The sequence below is a fragment of the Neomonachus schauinslandi genome, chromosome X (assembly GCF_002201575.2).
Source record: "Neomonachus schauinslandi chromosome X, ASM220157v2, whole genome shotgun sequence".
NCBI classification, from domain to species: domain Eukaryota; kingdom Metazoa; phylum Chordata; class Mammalia; order Carnivora; family Phocidae; genus Neomonachus; species Neomonachus schauinslandi.
Genome location: NC_058419.1, coordinates 75,430,150 through 75,451,062, shown reverse-complemented (window position 1 = coordinate 75,451,062; position 20,913 = coordinate 75,430,150). Strand labels below are relative to the sequence as shown.

General features: G+C 38.1%; 1 pseudogene; it reads left to right on the top strand.

Annotated features, from left to right (window-relative positions):
* Nucleotides 1–18,426: 18,426 nt before the first annotated feature.
* On the top strand, nucleotides 18,427–18,679 carry LOC110571718 (annotated as a pseudogene).
* Nucleotides 18,680–20,913: the final 2,234 nt, after the last annotated feature.

Below are 20,913 nucleotides of genomic sequence, written 5' to 3'. Positions count from 1 at the left end.
AACATGGATGGGACTGGAGGAGATTATGCTAAGTGAAATAAGTCAAGCAGAGAAAGTCAATTATCATATGGTTTCACTTATTTGTGGAACATAAGGAATAGCATGGAGGACATTAGGAGAAGGAAGGGTAAAATGGGGGGGGATTGGAGGGAGAGATGAACCATGAGAGACTATGGACCCTGAGAGACAGACAGGGTTTTAGAGGGGAGGGGGGAGGGGGGATTGGTTAGCCCGGTGATGGGTATTAAGGAGGGCACGTACTGCATGGAGCACTGGGTTTTATACGAAAACAATGGATCGTGGATCACCACATCAAAAACTAATGATGTATTGTATGTTGACTAACATAATATAATAAAATTTAAAAAAAAAGAATCATTCATCACAATCAAGTGGGATTTATTCCTGGGTTGCAGGTGTGGTTTAATATTTACAAAGCGATCAAGATGATGCACCACTTTAATAAAAGAAATGATATGAATCATATTATACTCTCAGTGGATGCAGAAAAAACGTTTAAGAGAATACAACATCCATTATTGGTTAAAAAAATACCCTCAACCTAGTGGGGATATAGGGAACATACCTCAAAATCATAAAGGCTAGATACAAGAGACCCACAGCTAATATCATCCTCAATGGGGCAAAACCAAGATAAAAATGTAAAAACCTTCTGCAAAGCAGAGGAAATAATCAACAGAATTAAAGGTAACCTTTAGAATGGGAGAATATATTTGCAAATGACATATCTGATAAAGGGAAAGTACACAAAAAGTATAAAGAACTTGTCAATATCCACACCCCCCAAAAAAATCCTGTTGAAAAATGGGCAGAAGACATGGATAGACATTTTTTTTTTCCAAAGAAGACATCCAGATGGCTAATAGATACCATGAAAACATGCTCAACATCCCTCATCATCAGGGAAATATAAATCAAAACTACAATGAAATATCACTTCATACCTCTCCGAATGGCTAAAATTAACAACACAAGAGACAACAGGTGTTGGTGAGGATGCAGAGAAAGGGAAACGCTCTTATATTGTTATTGGGAATGCAAACTGGTACAGCCACTATAGAAAACAGTATGGTGGTTCCTCAAAAAGTTAAAAATTGAACTACCTTATGACCCAGCAATTGCACTACTAGTATTTACCTAAAGGATAAAAGAAAACAGATTCAAAGGGGTACATGCCCTGCAATGTTTATAGCAGCATTATCAACAATAGCCAAACAATGCAGAAAGCCCAAATGTCCATCAACTGATGAATATATAAGAAGATGTGATATATATATATATATATATATATATATATATAATATTCCACTATATATATATAGTGGAATATTATTCAACCATCAAAAAAATGAAATCTTGTCATTTGCAATAATGTGAATAGAGTTAGAGAGTATTATGCTAAGGAAAATAAGTCAGTCAGATAAAGACAAATACCATATGATTTCACTCATGTAGAATTTAAGAAACAACACAGATGAACATATGGGGAAAAATGAGAGAAGCAAACTATAAAGCAGATTCTTAACTATAGGTAACACACTGAGGGTTGCTGGAGGGGAGGTGGGCAGGGAGATGAGTTAAAAGGGGGTTGGAGATTAAGGAGGGCATTTTTTTTGTGATGAACACTGGGTGTTGTATGTGATGAATCACTAAATCCTATACATGAAACTAATTTTACACCATATGTTAACTAACTGGAACATAAATAAATACTTGGAATAGGGAAAAAAAAAAGAAATGGAGGCTCAAATTTTATAATAAATTAAGAGTTTCAAAATACCTTTTCTAAAAAAATTGAGGTTGAAAAATTTGCAGAAAGTCACATAGCTAGTACATTATAGAACCAGAAATCCAACTTTGGACTGTGTGTCTCTAAGCCCAATATTCTTTCCACAACATCAAGCTGCCTAGGTGATTGTATCGGGACTTACAATAAGTGGAATTCATGTATGAAATGAATTTAATGGAAATAATTACTGAAAGAGGAAGATCGTGGGGGATTAGGAGTACCCTAGGCTTGCCTGTCCCACTAACACAACTAGATAACTATGAAATCAATCCAAAAGCTCCAGAAATATACCTGAAGACTGACAGAACAAACTCCACAACTAAAACGAGAGAAGAAGTTACATTGAAGAAAGTAAGAAGTGCAGAGACAGGGTTTAGGGGAGAAATAGATTGCAGGTACTCTGGAGGGAAGGGAGCTGTGGTCCCAGAGAAGGTCAAGAGAATGAGGAGCATACAGGAGAATGCACAAGGAAAATGTTTCCTCAAAGCCATTGGATTGTAAAAGGAGAGGGGCTGAATTTCATATCTTCTTCCAAGCAACAGGGATTAAAACATGGAGTTTTAAAGATCAACGGTTGGGATAAAGTCCAACCACCCGGTTGTTACAGAGACCAGAGAGCACTCTGCTGCTCCTGGAGAGAAGGCAGGCAAACAACCCAGGAGCAGACAGCATGGAAACAGCAATCTGAACAATGCCTGAGGCACACAGTGGGGGAGATTATTCACTCTTCTTGGAGCACGTCCCTGAGAGGCAGTGTTCATGAAGATGCCTCTCTGGGAACAAAGGAGCTGGCCTGTGCCATTTCCCTCCACTGCACCTTAGCATTGACACAGAGCCACCTGTGGGAAGCAGCACAGCACCAACACTGGCTGCCTAACTTGCATACACCAGGCCTGCCATCCCTGCATTCTCATGGAACTGCCCCTCGGTCAAGCTTGCCTCGGTCCCAGTGCAACAGACTCCTCCCCCTGAAGACCAGCACAAACCCAGCCCACACTATGTCTCCTTACAAGAGATTTCTGCAGGGCCTCAGTTCTGGTGCAGGTGGTGTCACATCTCATTTCAAAGCAGACCAGAGCACACCTAGTTAAAACTCACCACATTTAGGTCAAGGACCAAACACTGCCCACAACAGCCAAGGAGAACCTCTGCAGATGACTGGCTTGAGGGATAGAGCAGCTAAAACACAACAGAAGAGAACACACAGCACACACAGGAAACACTCCCTGAAGCACCCAGAACTGGGCACTACATAACTTCTTCTTCATAAGACCATTACTTGCGGGAGCAAGAGATATAACTGGCTTTTCTAACATAGAGAAGGCAGAGGTTTAGACAAAGTGACAGAGGAATTCATCCCAAATGAAAGAACAAGATAAGGCCATGGCCAGAGATCTAAGCAAAACAGATATAAATAAAATGCCTGATGGAGAATTTAAAGCAATAATCATAATAATACTCACTGGGCTTGAGAAAAGAATAGAAGAAATCAGTGAGACCCTTGGCACAGAGATAAAAGAGTTAAAAAAAAAAGAATCAATCAAACAGGAAGAGTGAAGTAAAGAAGATTGGAAACATCCTTGATGTAATGAACAGCAGGCTGGAAGAAACATAAGAATGAATTAATGACAGAAGACAAAGTATAGGAAAAGTATCAAGATGAACAAAAGAATCAAAAAATTATGGACCACAAGAATAGACATAGGGAAATCAGTGACTCCATCAAATGTAATAACATTCTTATTATAGGAGTCCCAGAAGAAGAAAGGAGAAAAGGAGGCAGAAAATTTATTTGAAAAAAGACTAGATGAGGGGCACCTTGGTGGTTCAGTCAGTTAAGTGTCCAACCCTTGGTTTTGGCTCAGATCATGATCTCACAGTCATGAGACCAAGCCCCACATCCTGCTCTGTGCTGAGCATGGAGTCTGCTTCAGATTCTCTCTCTCTCCTTCTCCCTGTACTCCTCCCCCTGCTCACTTGTGGGCTCACTCTCCCTAAAATAAATAAATAAAATAAAATAAAAAGGAAAAAAAAGTAGCTGAAAACTTCCCTAATCTGGGGAAGGAAACAGATATCCAGATCCAGGAAGCTCAGAGTAATCCCATCCAAATAAACAAAAGCAGGCCAACACCAAGATACATTGTTATTAAATTTGAAAAAATACTGATAAAGAATCTTAAAAGCAGCGATATAAAAGAAAGCCATAACTTACAAAGGAAAACCAATAACACTACTTGTAGATTTCTCAACAGAATCTTGGCAAACCAGAAGGGAATGGCATGATATATTGAAAGTGTAGAATGGAGGGGTACCTGGCTGGCTCAGTTGGTGGAGCATGTGACTCTTGATCTTCTTGGGGTCATGAGTTTGAGCCCCACATGGGGTACAAAGATTACTTAAATAAAAAAACTTAAAAAAAGTGAAGAATGGAAAAAAATCTGCAGCCAAGAATACTCTATCCAAGAAGGCTATCGTTCAGGAAGAAGAAAAGATAAAGAGCTTCCCACACAAACAAAAATTAAAGTTAGTGACCACTAAACAAGCCCCACAAGAAATATTATAGGAGACTTTTTTTAGTGCAAAAGAGAGCAAATGTGATAAGCACAAGGAAGATTAAAGAAAATCTCCAGAAACAAAAAAAGAAGTAATAAAATGGTAATAAATACATTTCTATCAATAATTACTTTGAATGTAAATTGACCAAACACTCCAATCAAAAGACATAACATGTCAGAATGGATTTTTAAAAAGACCCATATATGCTGCCTATAAGAGACTCATTTTAAATCTAAAGACACCTGCAGATTGAAAGTGAGGGGATGGAGAAACACTTATTATGCAAATGGATGTCAAAAAGAAAACTTCTATCAGACAAACTAGACTTTAAAGCAAACCTGTAGCAAGAGACAAAGAAGGGCACTATATAATCACAAGGGACCAATCCAACAAGAAGATCTAACAATTTTAAATATTTACACACCTAAAATGAGAGCACCCAAGTATTTAAAAAAAAATAATAACAAACATAAAGGAGCAATCAATAATAATACAATAATAGTAGAGGACTTTAATACCCCACTTACATCAATGGACAGATCATCTAAACGGAAAGTTAACATGAAAACAATGGCTTTAAATGACACACTGGACCAGATGGAGTTAACAGATGTATTCAGAACATTCCATCCTAAAACAGAAGAATACACATTCTTCTCAAGTACACTTGGGACATTCTCCAGAATAGGTCACATGTTAGGGAACCAAACAGGCCTCAACAAATAAAAAAAGGATTGAAGTTGTACCATGCACCTTTTCTGACACAATGCTATGAAACCAGAACTCAACCATCAGAAAAAAATTTGGAAAGACCACAAATACACGAAGGTTAAATAACATGTTACTAAACAATGAATGAATCAACCAGGAAATCAAAGAAGAAATTAAAAAAAAAAAACCCACATGGAACCAAATGAAAATGAAAATACGATGGTCCAAAACCTTTAGGTTGCAGCAAAAGCAGTTCTAAGAGGGAAATATAGCAAAACAAATCTACCTCAAGAAGCAAGAAAAATCTTAAGTAAACAAACTAACCTTACACTTACAGGAGCTAGGAAAAGAACAACAAATAAAGCCTAAAGCCAGCAGAAGGAAGCAAGTAAAGTTTAGAACAGAAATATATGATATAGAAACGAGGGAAAAAAACACAATAGAACATATGAATGGAACCAGGAGCTGGTTCTTTAAAGAAATTAATAAAATTGAAAAACCTCAAGCCACGCTTATCAAATATATAAGAGAAAGGACACAAATAATTAAAATCATAAATTAGAGAAGAGAAATAACCAATGCCACATGAATACAAACAATTATAAGGGGACATTATGAAAAACTATATGCCAAAAAATTGGACAACTTGCAACAATGAATAAATTCCTAGAGACATATAAACTACGAAAACTGAAACAGAAAGAAATAGAACTCTTGAACAGACATAACCAGAAAATAAATTACGTCAATGAAGATGTCAGAGGACATCTGTACCCTAAGGTTGTCTCATCCCTGTGTTTGAGTTGTGTTGGTAGTTATCAAATCATTCGGAACAACCAAAAAATCAATCAGAAGTCTGAGAGAACAAAAACTGTAAGTCTACACGGTGCCTGGGTGGCTCAGTCGGTTAAGCGTCTGCCTTCGGCTCAGGTCATGATCCCAGCGTCCTGGGATCGAGTCCCACATCGGGCTCCCTGCTCTGCGTGGAGCCTGCTTCTCCCTCTCCCACTCCCCCTGCTTGTGTTCCCTCTCTCGCTGTGTCTCTCTCTGTCAAATAAATAAATAAAATCTTAAAAAAAAAAAACTGTAAGTCTACAAGTAGAAAAACAACCACCTTTTGAAATGGGGGAGGTGTAGAGGGTTGAATTGGGGGAGATATAGCTATGGATACAGCGGGAGGGAGGGAGACTGTAAATGGAGGCTACTGGAAAGTATTATAAGCAGCAGAGCACAAAATCTGGACTTCAAGATGTCTACTACACTGAGGGACGTGCCTGGGGGCTTAAAGGTGCTCAGGTGGGGAAGTGGGGTGGAAACCCAGGTGTGACACCATGGTCTGAAGATCACCAGGGTTGCAAGAAGAATGGGTGATGCCAACATGCTGCAGTGTTCCCAGGCATAGGAGTGTGGAAGCCAACTGAGTATAACAGGTCTTAGTGCCAGCTTTCTGCTCTGTTTTGCCATAAACTGAGAACCACTGTGTGGTCATGCAGCTGATTTCCTGGGATGGGCCAGCAAATGGCAAAAGTGTGGTGACACTCTCCCCAGGGAGGAAAAGCACAGGTACGTGCTGCTGCAGTCCCTAAAATTTGGAGTTTCGAAACTCAGTCACATGCCTGAGATTAAAAGGCCTGGACATAGGCAGGGTGAACGTAGGGTTTTGAGGGTAACTGGGGACATGAGTGATTGATTGCTCTTCTGTAAGGGCTCACTGAGGAGTGGGAGGTGTGAACTTTCAGCTCTGGAGCTAGAGAGTGGGACACCTCCACATTCATCCCACCCAGCAGCACTGAAAGCCTTCAGGGAGCAAAACAACACCACATAGTGGAAGCTGGAGCTGCTTACACCAAGCCCTGCCCCACTGTGTCCTGGAGGCATATTTCCACTAGGGTAAGTTCACTGAGAAACAGTGGAACAGGCCCCTCTCCCATAAAACCAGCACAAACAACCCACTTGCACCAAATTTACTGATCATAGAAAGCTGCAAAGCCTCAGCTCTAGGAGAAAATAAGATACAGCTTCTTTTTTGCTTTTATTCCTTATTTTTTATTGTTATTTTTCAATTGTTTTCTAATTTTTTCAATTCCTTTCTTAAAATTTTGACTGAATTTTCTTAATTTTTATTTTTATATATGTATATATATATGATTTTTTCTTTACTTTCATTTTATTCATTTATTTATTGGGGGAATGAAGATTTTTAAATATATTTATTTATTTTAGGGGGGGATGGCAGACGGGGCAGGGGAGAGCCTTAAGCAGACTCCACACGGAGCATAGAGCCTGATGTGGGACTTGACCTTACAACCCTGAGATCATTACCTGAGCCAAAACCAAGAGTCAAATGCTATACTGACTGTGCCACCCAGGCACCCCATGATGAAGATGTTTTTAACAAGCAGAACAAAACACACAGGATCTAGTTTTGAAGGGCTTGTTTTTTGTTTTTCTTTGTTGTTTTGTTTTGTTTTTTCTTCCTTCATTTTTTTTTTCTGGAAAAAAATATGAGACAGAGAAATTCACTCCCAAAAGAAAAAAAAAGGGGAAGTATAACTCAAGGCCAGGGATTTAATCAATACAGATACAAGCAAGATGTTTGAACTAGAATTTAAAACAACACTTATAAGAATACTAGCTGTGTTTGAAAAAAGCATAGAAGGCACTAAAGAATCCCTTACTGCAGAGTAAAAGAACTAAAATCTAATCAGGCCAAAGTTAAAAATGCTAAAACCAAGATGCAATCCCAAATGGATGCATAAAAACAAGGATGCACGAAGTAGAGGAGTGAATCAGTGATATATAAGAGAAAACTATGGAAAATAACGAAGCTGAAAAGAAGGAGAAAAAAGTAATGGGCCATGAAGGTAGACATAGGGAACTTAAGAACTTTTTAACACATAATAACATTCATATCATAGGAGCCCCAGAGAAAGACAGAGATAAAGGGGCAGAAGGTTTATTCATACAAATTATAGCTGAAAAAATTCCTAATCTGGGGAAGGACACAGACATCTAAATCCAAGGAGCAGAGAGCACTCCCATTAAATTCAGCAAAAGCCAACCGTTGCCAAGACATATCAGTCAAATTCACAAAATACACAGACAAGGAAAGACTCCTGGCTGCAAGGGAAAATAGTCCTTACCTACAAGGGAGGAGAAATTAGATATGCATCAGATTTGTCCACAGAAACTTGGCAGGCCAAAAAGAAGTAGCAGGAAATATTCAACATGCTGAATGGAAAATGTATGCAGCCAGGAATTCTTTATCCAGCAAGACTGCCATTCAGCATAAGAGAGATAAAGAGTTTCCCAGACAAACAAAAAGTAAAGGACTTCATGACCAGCAAACCAGCCCTGCAAGAAATTTTAAGGGGGATTCTTTGAATGCAGGAATAAAAGACCAAAAGCAACGAAAACTAGAAAGGACCAGAAAACATCAGAAACACCAACTCTACAGGTAACACAATGGCACTAAATTCATATCTTTCAATAATCACTCTGAATGTAAATGGACTAAATGTTCCACACAAAAGACATAGGGTATCAGAATGGATAAAAAAAAAATAGATCCATCTATATGCTGCTTACAAGAGACTCACTTGCAGATTGAAAGGGGATAGAGATCTATCTATCATGCTAATGAATGCTAAAAGAAAGCTGAAATAACCCACAGTTTTATGGTTGATTAATCTTCAGCAAAGCTGGAAACAATATCCAAAGAGAAGAAGATAGTCTTCTAAAAAAAAAACATGTTGGGAAAACTGGACAGCAACATGCAAAGGAATGAAACTGGATCTTTTTCTTACACCATACACAAAAATAAATTCAAAAAGGATTAAAGACCTAAATATAAGACCTAAAATGATAAAAATCCTAGAGGAGAACACAGGCAGTAATGTCTTTGACATCAGCCATAGCTACTTCTTTCAAGACATGTCTCTTGAGGCAAGGGAAATAAAAGAAATAAACTATTTGTACTTTATCAAAATAAAAAGCTTCTGCACAACAAAAGAAAAAAATCCACAAAAGTAAAAGGCAACCTATGAAATGAGGGAAGATATTTGTAAAAGGCATATCTGATAAAGGGTTACGATCCAAAATATAGAAAGAACTTATAAAACCCAACACCCCAAAATGAATAAGCCAATTAATAACTGGGCAGAAGAAATGGAAAGACATTTTTCCAAAGAAGACAACCAGAACACTGCAACAAAAACTTATGATGTACTATATGCCAGCTAACTGAACATAAAAAAAAAAAGACATCCAGATGACCAATAGACACATGAAAAGATGCTCATCACTCATCATCAGGGAAATGCAAATCAAAACTACAATGAGATATCTATCACCTCACACCAGTAAGAATGGCTAAAATTAACAACACAAGAAACAATAGGTGTTATCGAGGATGGAGAGAAAGGGAAACTCTCTTACACTGTTGATGGGAGTGCAAACTGGTGCAGCCACTCTGGAAAACAGTATGGAGGTTTCTCAAAAGTTAAAAATAGAACTACCCTATGATCCAGCAATTGCAGTACTAGGTTTTATCCAAAGTAAACAGAAATACTAATTCAAAGGGATACATGCACCCCAATGTTTATAGCAACTTTATCTACAATAGTGAAACTATGGTAACTACCCAAGTGTGCATTGACTGATGAATGTACAAAGAATAGTTGGTATGAGGGAAATTAGTGAGAGAAAAACAAATATCATATGATTTCAATTATATTTGGAATTTAAGAAACAAAATAAAGGAGCAGTCAAAAAAGGGTGAGAAGTCAACTAAGAAGTAGACTCTTAACTGTAGAGAACAAACTGTTGATTATTGGGGGAGGTGGGTGAAAGGATGGGTTAAGTAGGTGATGGTGATTAAGGAGTGCATTTGTTATAATGAGCATCGGGTGTTATATGTATGTTTGAATTACTACATTGTACACCTGCAACTAAAATTACACTGTATGTTAACTAACTATAATGTAAATAAAAATTCATAAAATTTATTCACATTTGAGACTGACACTGCTAACCATATTCAAGGAATCGCACAAATAGAGTATAAATGCTTCTTTTTTTAAATTTTATTTTATTATGTTATGTTAGTCACCACACATCATTACTTTTTGATGTAGTGTTCCATGATTCATTGTTTGTGTATAACACCCAATGCTCCATGCAATACGTGCCCTCCTTAATACCCATCACTGGGCTAACCTATCCCCCCAACCCCTCCCCTCTAAAACCCTCAGTTTGTTTCTCAGAGTCCATAGTCTTTCATGGTTTGACTCCCCCTTCGATTTACCCCCTTCATTTTTCCCTTCCTACTATCTTCTTTTATTTTTTAACATATAATGTATTATTTGTTTCAGAGGTACAGGTCTGTGATTCATCAGTCTTACAAAATTCACAGTGATCACCATATCATATGTCCTCCACAATGTCCATCACACAGCCACCCCTCCCTCCAAACCCCCACCACTCCAGCAACACTCAGTTTGTTTCCTGAGATTAAGAATTCCTCATATCAGTGAGATCATATGATACTTGTCTTTCTCTGACTTACTTCATTGAGCATAATACCCTCTAGTTCCATCCACGTCATTGCAAATGGAAAGATTTTGTTTTTTGATGGCTGCATAATATTCCATTGTATATATATACCACATCTTCTTTATCCATTCATCTGTTGATGGATATCTTGGTTCTTTCCATAGTTTGGCTATTGTGGACATTAGTGCTATAAACATTGGGGTGCACATGCCCCTTCAGATCATTACATTTGTATCTTTGGGGTAAATACACAGGAGTGCAATTGCTGGGTTGTAGGTTAGCTCTATTTTCAACTTTTTTGTGGAACCTCCATACTGTTTTCCAGAGTGGCTGCACCAGCTTGCATTCCCACCAACAGTGTAGGAGGGCTCCCCTTTCTCTGCATCCTCGCTAACATCTGTTGTTTCCTGATGTGTTCATTTTAGCCATTCTGACAGGTGTGAGGTGGTATCTCATTGAGGATTTGATTTGGATTTCCCTGATGCCCAGTGATGTGGAGCAGTTTTTCATGTGCCTGTTGGTCATTTGGATGTCTTCTTAGCAGAAATGTCTGTTCATGTCTTCTGCCCATTTCTTGATTGGATTCTTTGTTCTTTGGGAATTGAGTTTGATAAGTTCTTTATGTATTTTGGATACTAGCCCTTTATCTGATATGTCATTTGCAAATATCTTCTCCCATTCTGTCGGTTGTATTTTGGTTTTGTTGACCGTTTCCTTTGCTGTGCAAAAGTTTTTTATCTTAATGAAGTCCCAATAGTTCATTTTTACCCTTGCTTCCCTTGCCTTTGGCGATGTTTCTAGGAAGAAGTTGCTGCGGCTGAAGTCGAAGAGGTTGCTGCCTTTGTTCTCCTCTAGGACGTTGATGGATTCCTGTCTTTCATCCATTTGAGTCTATTTTTGTGTGTGGTATAAGGAAATGGTCCAGTTTCGTTCTTCTGCATGTGACTGTCCAATTTTCCCAACGCCATTTGTTGAAGAGACTGTCTTTTTCCATTGGACATTCTTTCCTGCTTTGTCGAAGATTAGTTGACCATAGAGTTGAGGGTCCATTTCTGGGCTCTCTATTCTGTTCCATTGATCTAGGTGTCTGTTTTTGTTCCAGTACCATACTCTCTTGATGATTAGAGCTTTGTAATAGAGCTTGAAGTCCAGAATTGAGATTCCACCAGCTTTGCTTTGCTTTTTTCAACACTCCTCTGGCTATTTGGGGTCCTTTCTGGTTCCATACAAATTTTAGGATCATTTGTTCCATTTCTTTGAAAAAACTTGATGGTATTTTGATAGGGATGGCATTAAATGTATAGATTGCTCTAGGTAGGATTGACATCTTCACAGGTGTTCTTCCAATCCATGAGCATGGAAATTTCTTCCATTTCTTTGTGTCTTCCTTAATCTCTTTCATGAGTATTCTATAGTTTTCTGAGTACAGATTTTTGCCTGTTTGGTTAGATTTATTCCTAGGTATCTTATGGTTTTGGGTGCAATTGTAAATGGGATCGACTCCTTAATTTCTCTTTCTTCTGTCTTGTTGTTGGTATATAGAAATGCAACTGATTTCTGTGCATTGATTTTATATCCCGCCACTTTACTGAATTCCTGTATGAGTTCTAGCAGTTTTGGGGTGGAGTCTTTTGGGTTTTCCACATAAAGTATCATATCATCTGCAAAGAGTGAGAGTTTAACTTCTTTGCCAATTCAGATGCCTTTTATTTCTTTTTGTTGTCTGATTGCTGTGGCTAGGACTTCTAGTACTATGTTGAATAGCAGTGGTGATAGTGGACATCCCTGCCATTAGGGGAAAAGCTCTTAGTTTTTCCCCATTGAGAATGATATTCACTGTGGGTTTTCCATAGATGGTTTTTATGGTATTGAGGTGTGTACCCTCTATCCCTACACTGTGAAGAGTTTTAATCAAGAAAGGATGGAGTACTTTGTCAAATGCTTTTTCTGCATCTATTGAGAGGATAGTGTGGTTGTTGCTCTTTCTTTTATTAATGTATTGTATCACATTGATTGATTTGCAGATGTTGAACCAACCTTGCAGCCCATGAATAAATCCCACTTAGTCGTAGTGAATTATCCTTTTAATGTACTGTTGAATCCTACTGGATAATATTTTGGTGAGAATTTTTGCATCCATGTTCATCAGAGATATTGGTCTGTAATTCTCCTTTTTGTTGGGGTCTTTGTCTGGTTTGGGGATCAAGGTAATGCTGGCCTCATAAAACGAGTTTGGAAGTTTTCTGTCCATTTTTATTTTTTGGAACAGTTTCAGGTGAATAGGTATTAATTCTTCTTTAAATGTTTGGTAGACTTCCCCTGGGAAGCCATCTGGCCCTGGGCTCTTGTTTGTTGGGAGATTTTTGATTACTGCTTCAATTTCCTTAGTGGTTATAGGTCTGTACAGACTTTTTATTTCTTCCTGGTTCAGTTTTGGTAGTTGATACATCTCTAGGAATGCATCCATTTCTTCCAGATTGTCTAATTTGCTGGCATATAGTTGCTCATAATATGTTCTTATAAATGTTTGTATTTCTTTGGTGTTGGTTGTGATCTCTCCTCTTTCATTCATGATTTTGTTGTTTTGGGTCATTTTTCTTTTTTTTTTTTTAATAAGTCTGGCTAGGGGTTTATCAATCTTATTAATTCTTTCAAAGAATGAGCTCCTAGTTTTGTTGATCTGTTCTACTGTTCTTTTGGTTTCTATTTCATTGATTTCTGCTCTGATCTTTATTATTTCTCTTCTCCTGCTGGGTTTAGGTTTTATTTGCTGTTCTTTCTCCAGCTCCTTTACGTGTAGGGTTAGGTTGTGTATTTGAGACCTTTCTTGTTTCTTGAGAAAGGTTTGTATTGCTATATACTTTCCTCTTAGGACCACCTTTGCTGCATCCCAAAGATTTTGAATGGTTGTGTTTTCATGATTTTTAAAAAATTCTTCTTTAGTTATCTCATTGACCCATTCATTCTTTAGTAGGATGCTCTTTAACCTCCATGTATTTGAGTTCTTTCTGACTTTCCTGTTGTGATTGAGTTCTAGTTTCAAAGCATTGTGGTCCTAAAATATTCAGGGAATGATCCCAATTATTTGGTACCAGTTGAGACCTGATTTGTGACCTAGGATGTGATCTATTGTGGAGAATGTTCCATGGGCACTAGAGAAGAATGTGTATTCCGTTGCTTTGCGATGGAATGTTCTGAATATATCTGTGAAGTCCATCTGGTCCAGTGTGTCATTTAAAGCCTTTAGTTCCTTGTTGATCTTTTGCTTGGATGATCTGTCCATTTCAGGAAGGGGGGTCTTAAAGTCCCCCACTATTATTGTATTGTTGTCGATGTGTTTCTTTGCTTTTGTTATTAATTGCCTTATATAATTGGCTGCTCCCATGTTAGGGGCATAGATATTTACAATTGTTAGATCTTCTTGTTGGATAGACCCTTTAAGTACGATATAGTGTCCTTCCTCATCTCTTATTATAGTCTTTGGTTTAAAATCTAATTTTTCTGATATAAGGATTGCCATCTCAGCTTTCTTTTGATGTCCATTAGCATGGTAAATGCTTTTCCACCCCCTCTCTCTAAATCTGGAGGTGTCTTTGGGTCTAAAATGAGTCTCTTGCAGGCAGCATATCGATGGTTCTTGTTTTTTTATCCAATGTGATACCCTGTGTCTTTTGATTGGGGCATTTAGCCCATTTACATTCAGGGTAACTAGTGAAAGATATGAATTTAGTGCCATTGTATTGCCTGTAAGGTGACTCTAATGGTATATTGTCTCTATTCCTCTCTGGTCTATGACACTTTTAGTCTCACTCTTTGCTTAGAGGACCCCTTTGATTATTTCTTGTAAGGCTGTTTTGGTGTTTGCAAATTCTTTTAATTTTTGTTTGTCCTAGAAGCTTTTTATCTCTCCTTCTATTTTCAATGAAAGCCTAGCTGGATATTGTATTCTTGGCTGTATATTTTTCTTATTTATTGCTCTGAATATACCATGCAAGTCCTTTCTGGCCTGCCAGGTCTCTGTGGATAACTCTGCAGCCAATCTAATGTTTCTACCATTGTATGTTACTGACCTCTTGTCCCGAGCTGCTTTCAGGATTTTCTCTTTGTCTCTGAGACTTGTAAGTTTTACTATCAGATGTCAGGGTGTTGACCTATTTTTATTGATTGTGAGGGGGGTTTCTCTGTGCCTCCTGGATTTTGATGCCTGTTTCCTTCCCCAAATTAGGGAAGTTCTCTGCTATAATTTGATGTGATATACCTTCTGCTCTCCTCTCTCTTTCTTCTTCTAGTGGGATCCCAATTATTCTAATATTGTTTTGTCTTATGGTATTGCTTATCTCTCGAATTCTGCCCTCGTGATCCAGTAGTTGTTTATCTCTCCTTTTTTCTCAGCTGCTTCTTTATTCTCCATCATTTGGTCTTCTATATCACTAATTCTCTCTTCTGCCTCATTCATCCTAGCAGTTAGAGTCTCCATTTTTTATTGCACCTCATTAATAGCCTTTTTGATTTTGACTTGGTTAGATTTTAGTTCTTTTATTTCTCCACAAAGAGATTCTCTAGTATCTTCTCTGCTTTTTTCAATCCCAACTAGTATCTTTATGATCGTCATTCTGATCTCTAGTTCCAACATCTTACTAATGTCCATATTGATTAGGTCCCTGGCAGTCGGTACTGCCTCTTGTTCTTTTTTTTTGAAGTGAGTTTTTCCATCTTGTCATTTTGTCCAGAGGAGAATAGATGAATGAGAGAACAAAATGCTAACAAGGTAACAACGACCCCAGAAAAATATACACTAAACAAATCAGAAGAGACCTGAAACCAGGGAGAAAAGTAAGGGAAAGAAAGAAAAAGAAAAGAATATGATCAAATATGATCAGGCTGGTGAATAGACCAATATCACACACTAGATTTTGGGTGTATTTTGGTCCATTACAAGAAACTGCCTTGCAAAATTTTAAAGAAAGAAAAACTTGTATATGTACAAAAATAAGGGTAAATATGATGAAGGGATGGAATATGTAAAGATGAAAAGTATAAAAGATTTTTTAAAAGGAATTGATAAGAAGTTGCTGAAAAAAGAAAGAAGAGAAATTAAAAAAGAACAAAAAGGAAAGGGAGAGAATGTGATCAGGCAGGAGACTAGAACAAAGCCATACACTAGAGATTTAGTGTGTATTTTGGTCTGTTAGAAGAAACTGTATCCCAAAATTTTAAAGAGAGAACAACTTATATATACATAAAAAATAAGGTTAACTACAATGAAGGGATAGAATATGACTCTAAAAATGAAAAATAAAAAAGATTTTAAAAGAAAGGATTGATAAGATGTTGGTTGAAAAAGGGAACAAGAAAAATTCAAAAAAGTAGAAAAAATAAAGAAAATTTAAAAAATTAACTTTGAAAGACTAAAGAATCATGGGGAAAAAGCCATGAATTCTATGTGCTGTATTCCCCTAGTGCTGGAGTTCTGCCATTCTCATTGATTGGTAAACTTCGTCTTGGCTGGCTGTTCTTGCTGATCTTCTGGGGGAGGGGCCTGTTGCTGTGATTGTCAAATGCCTTTGCCCAAGGTTGAATTGCACGGCCCATGTCAGAAGCCGGGGTAATTAATCTGCTCGGGTTTGCTTGTGGTAGCTTTTGATCCCTGAAACACAGGTTTGGAGGGAGAGAAAGAAAATGGCAGTCTCCCAATCTCTGCCCCTGAGGAGCCGAGAACTTGGGGCCCCACTCCTCAGTGAGCCCCCAGAGAAAAGCAGTCAGTCAATTACTCCTGTCTCTCCAGTCTCCGGCTGCACTCTGTGCTTACCCAGCCTGTGACCGAGCATTTCTATCTTTGGCACACAACCCTGTTTGGAGTCTCCAAACCCAGCAGATTCCTGCAGTGTGCTCTGGCAGTGCTCCTCCCAGGGGAGGAAGGGGAGTTCCCCTGGATCTGCTGCTTGTTGGGTCCCTGCTTCAAGAGTAGTGGCCTGACTGTTCCGTGAATCATGGTTTATGGCAACCCAGAGCTGAGAGCCCACTCCTTGGCTCCGTCTCTGCAGCTGGCTTCCCTGTTTTGATACCTGGGAGCTCTGCCACACTCAGGCACCCCCAGTCTTTCTGTGACCCCGAGGGTCCTGAGACCACACTGTCCCAGCGAGTGTTCCAACCCCCTGCCTAGCCACTGGAGCGACATCCCTCAACAGAGCAGACTTCTAAAAGTTCCAATTTTGTGCTCTTCTGCTCTATCACTTGCCAGTAGCCAGCACTCTCCCCTCCGCAGTCTATCTTCCCAAATATCGCCTTGGATTCACTTCTCCACACGTCTTACCTTCCAGAAAGTGGTCGCTTTTTTGTTCAGAGAGTTGCTGCTATTCTTTTCTTTTCTTTGATCTGTTGAGTTTGTAGGTGTTCAGAATGGTTTGATACCTATCTAGCTGAATTCCTGGTACCAGACAAAATTTAGGTCTCCTACTCCTCCTCCATCTTGCTCCTCTCTCAAGTATAAATGCTTCTTTCATAGCTCTTGGATTACAAAGGATTAAGGAAATAGTATTTGTAACACACTTTAAGATCATTGGAAGAAACTACAGAAGCTTAATATTTAGGCCTATCACCCTCATAAATGCAACAAATATCAAGAAAAAAATGATGGTATATAAGAAGATATCTACTTATCTAGGGATTATGTACCACATTTAATGTGTTGGTATAGGCTTTTGCAGCAACTTCTGTACTCCCTCCTTTTCTTTTCCTATGTTTCTTCCACTATCTCCCCAATAAATATAATTGCAGACTTTAAGGATCTTAAAGTGATTTATCTCTATTAATGAATGGATTGGCTGCTTGTTATAGGTTTCATAGCAACAACAAAAGCCACCAATGGAGAGTTTGTGTCTAAAAGCATTATTAATAATGATTTCAGAAAATGGGGAGTTTATGAGTTAAAATTAAAAAAACCCTCAATTTCTCTTATAAATAAATGGTTTGTGAATGTGGAAGTCATTAATTTGCTTATTTGCATGTTAAGTTTTAATCAGATCCTGCAAAAGAGATTTAGGTATATTAGAATTAAAGGCTCTGGACAATGAGCATTAAGAAGAAGGCTACTGTCACAAAAACATGCATTCCAACACTTTCCACTCCATGGAAAAGTAGGTATCAGATATTTACTATGAATACAACTCTGTTGAAGAGGCAACAGAAGTTAAAGATATAGGCAATGCCCTCCTGGGGATTACAGCCTGATGGAGAACATGGAGAGGTAACTTACATCTACTATCTTATTTGACAAGGAAAACTATCTTGTGAGGCAGGGAATGTTATTCTCATTTCACAGATAAGGGAACTCAGGGTCAGAGAACTTAGGCATCTTGCCCAAAGTCACACAGCTGGGACGTGGCAAAGTCAGTATTCAAACTCATTTTTTGGATTTTGATTGTTAAAATCTATGTATTTACTTATACAACACAGAGGGCAAGGTAAAAAAACAGTTTAGTAGTAAAATTCATATAACATACTTTAAGTGCAATAGGAATTCAGAGAAAAGTGTTCTGATTCAGGTTTTGTCTAAATCAGTCCATGTTTTCTGCATGAAGGATATGGTTCCTCAGGTAGCTCTTGTAAATTGTTTAATTAGATTTTAAAAGGGAATGAATAAGCCTGTCTCTGAATCTGTTTCTTCATTTATAAAACAGGGATGATGTTATCCCCTTCCCCCTGTATCATTGCTATGGTTTAAAAAGGTGACATGTAAAAGCTTTTGGTAAATTAAAAAGCAGTTAGGGACTGGTTGGGCTTGTGAAAGGATCGACATGCCTTTGGCTAAAGATTTACTACACCTGTCCTTGGAAGAGGAAAAGAAAAAAACATAAAAAGAAAGGCAAGCTCAAAGCCCCAATTCCTATTTTATAGATATCAAATGTCCAGGTTGCTACAAAATTACCAGTTTTCAGCCATGATCAAATAGTGATTCTTTGTGTAGGCTGTTCAACAATGTTGTGCCAGCCAACAGGAGGAAAGGCCAGACTCACAGAAGGATTTTCATTTAGAAGACAGCAACACTAATGATCCACACAACCTCCTAAATTTGTGTTATATGGCAGAAAGCCTTATCAGTTCAATAATTCCAGTTAATCTACCAAGATAATGTTATTTTGTAAGGTATACAACAATGATCTCCTATATTTTGTGTCAGTTTTTCAATAACATTTAGGTTATGGGAAAAAAAGCATTAAACAATGTAAATTGTTCTTAATACTTACTAAAGTATGAAAGTGTAAGTGCATGTGATTGATGTGTTTACACAGAGCTGACAGTGAGGATATGGTTTTAAGGATGGACAACTTCCCTACTAAAATCTCAGGGCAAAGAGGGTCCTCAAAGATCATCTGATCTAACTCCCATCTGAAGTTTGTTAAAAAGGAATCTGGAGCGGGCGCCTGGGTGGCTCAGTTGGTTAAGCGACTGCCTTCAGCTCAGGTCATGATCCTGGAGTCCCTGGATCAAGTCCCGCATTGGGCTCCCTGCTCGGCAGGGAGTCTGCTTCTCCCTCTGACCCTCCCCCCTCTCATGTGCTCTCTCTCATTCTCTCTCTCAAATAAATAAATAAAATCTTTAAAAAAAAAAAAAGGAATCTGGAGCAGAAAATGGTCTGGTGTCTCCTAATGGAACTTATCTGTATCTTTATATAGTTATTTACCTCCCAAATTCTGTTAATTTTAGACAATAGTGCCACAGATTTTTTTCATTATTCTTACAAATTGACTTGAATTCAACTTTTCTTTTACTTTTAAAGTTTTTAATAATGTTGATTGAAATAAAAGTATTATATTTATTTCAATGCAAACTCTTTCTTTTTCTTCTAATTACCACATTTCAACAATATGGCAACTGGAAGATTAGAAGGCAACTTGCTTAGTTCTGCTTATTGTTTCTGAATTATACTCCTAAAAGCAGAGTCCAGGTTCTTTGCATTCCTAAATAAAAAACCCTGACTATTCTGGGAAGATGTTTTAACCCAAAGTACAAAAAAAAAAAAATGAGAGAAGAGCCACAGCTTTATCTTTTTGCTCACTTATTCTGGATGTCAATTTCTACCTAGATGCTACTTTATCTCAGGGAAGGTCATGCCACTAACTTGAATCAGGTTGGACTTTATAGTAGGTAATTATTACAAGGCAGTCTTCAGTATATATGGCTTAATTCCAAGGGTAAAGTTAGATTTCTGTAACTCTAAACATACTTTCCCACCAAACCTGGGGGCATCACAATGCCTGACTTCAAGCTATATTACAAAGCTGTGATCATCAAGACAACATGGTCCTGGCACAAAAAGATACCCATAGATCAATGGAACAGAATAGAGAGTACAGAAATTGACCCTCAACTCTATGGCCAACTAATCTTCAATGAAGCAGGAAAGAATATCCAATGGAAAAAAGACAGTCTCTTCAATAAATGGTGCTCGGAAAATTGGACAGCCACATGCAGAAGAATGAAACTGGACCATTCTCTTACACCATACACAAAGATAAACTCAAAATGGATGAAAGATCTAAATGGGAGACAGGATTCCATTAAAATTCCAGAGGAGAACACAGGCAGCAACCTCTCCGACCTCAGCTGCAGCAACTTCTTGCAAGACACATCTCTGAAGGCACAGGAAACTAAAGCAAAAATGAACTATTGGAACTTCATCAAGATAAAAAACTTCTGCATGGAAAATGATACAGTCAACAAACTAAAAGGCAACCTACAGAATGGGAGAAGATATTTGCAAGTGTCACAACAGATCAAGGGCTGGTATCCAAGATCTAAAAAGAACTTCTCAAACTCAACACCCAAAAACCAAATAATACAGTCAAGAAATGGGCAGAAGACATGAACAGACATTTCTCCAAAGAAGACATCCAAATGGCCAAAAGAGACATGAAAAAATGCTCCACATCACTTGGCATCAGGGAAGTGCAAATCAAAACCACATTGAGATACCACCTTACACCAGGTAGAATGGCAAAAATTAACAAGACAAGAAACAACAAATGATGGCAAGGGTGCAGAGAAAGGGGAACCCTCCTACACTGTTGGTGGGAATCCAAGTTGGTACAGCCACTTTGGAAAACAGTGTGGAGGTTCCTCAAGAAGTTAAAAAATAGAGCTACCCTACGACCCAGCAATTGCACTACTGCATATTCACCCCAAAGATACAGATGTAGTGAAATGAAGGGGCACCTGCACCCTAATGTTCATAGCAGCAATGTCCACAATAGCTAAACTGTGGAAGGAGCTGAGTTGTCCTT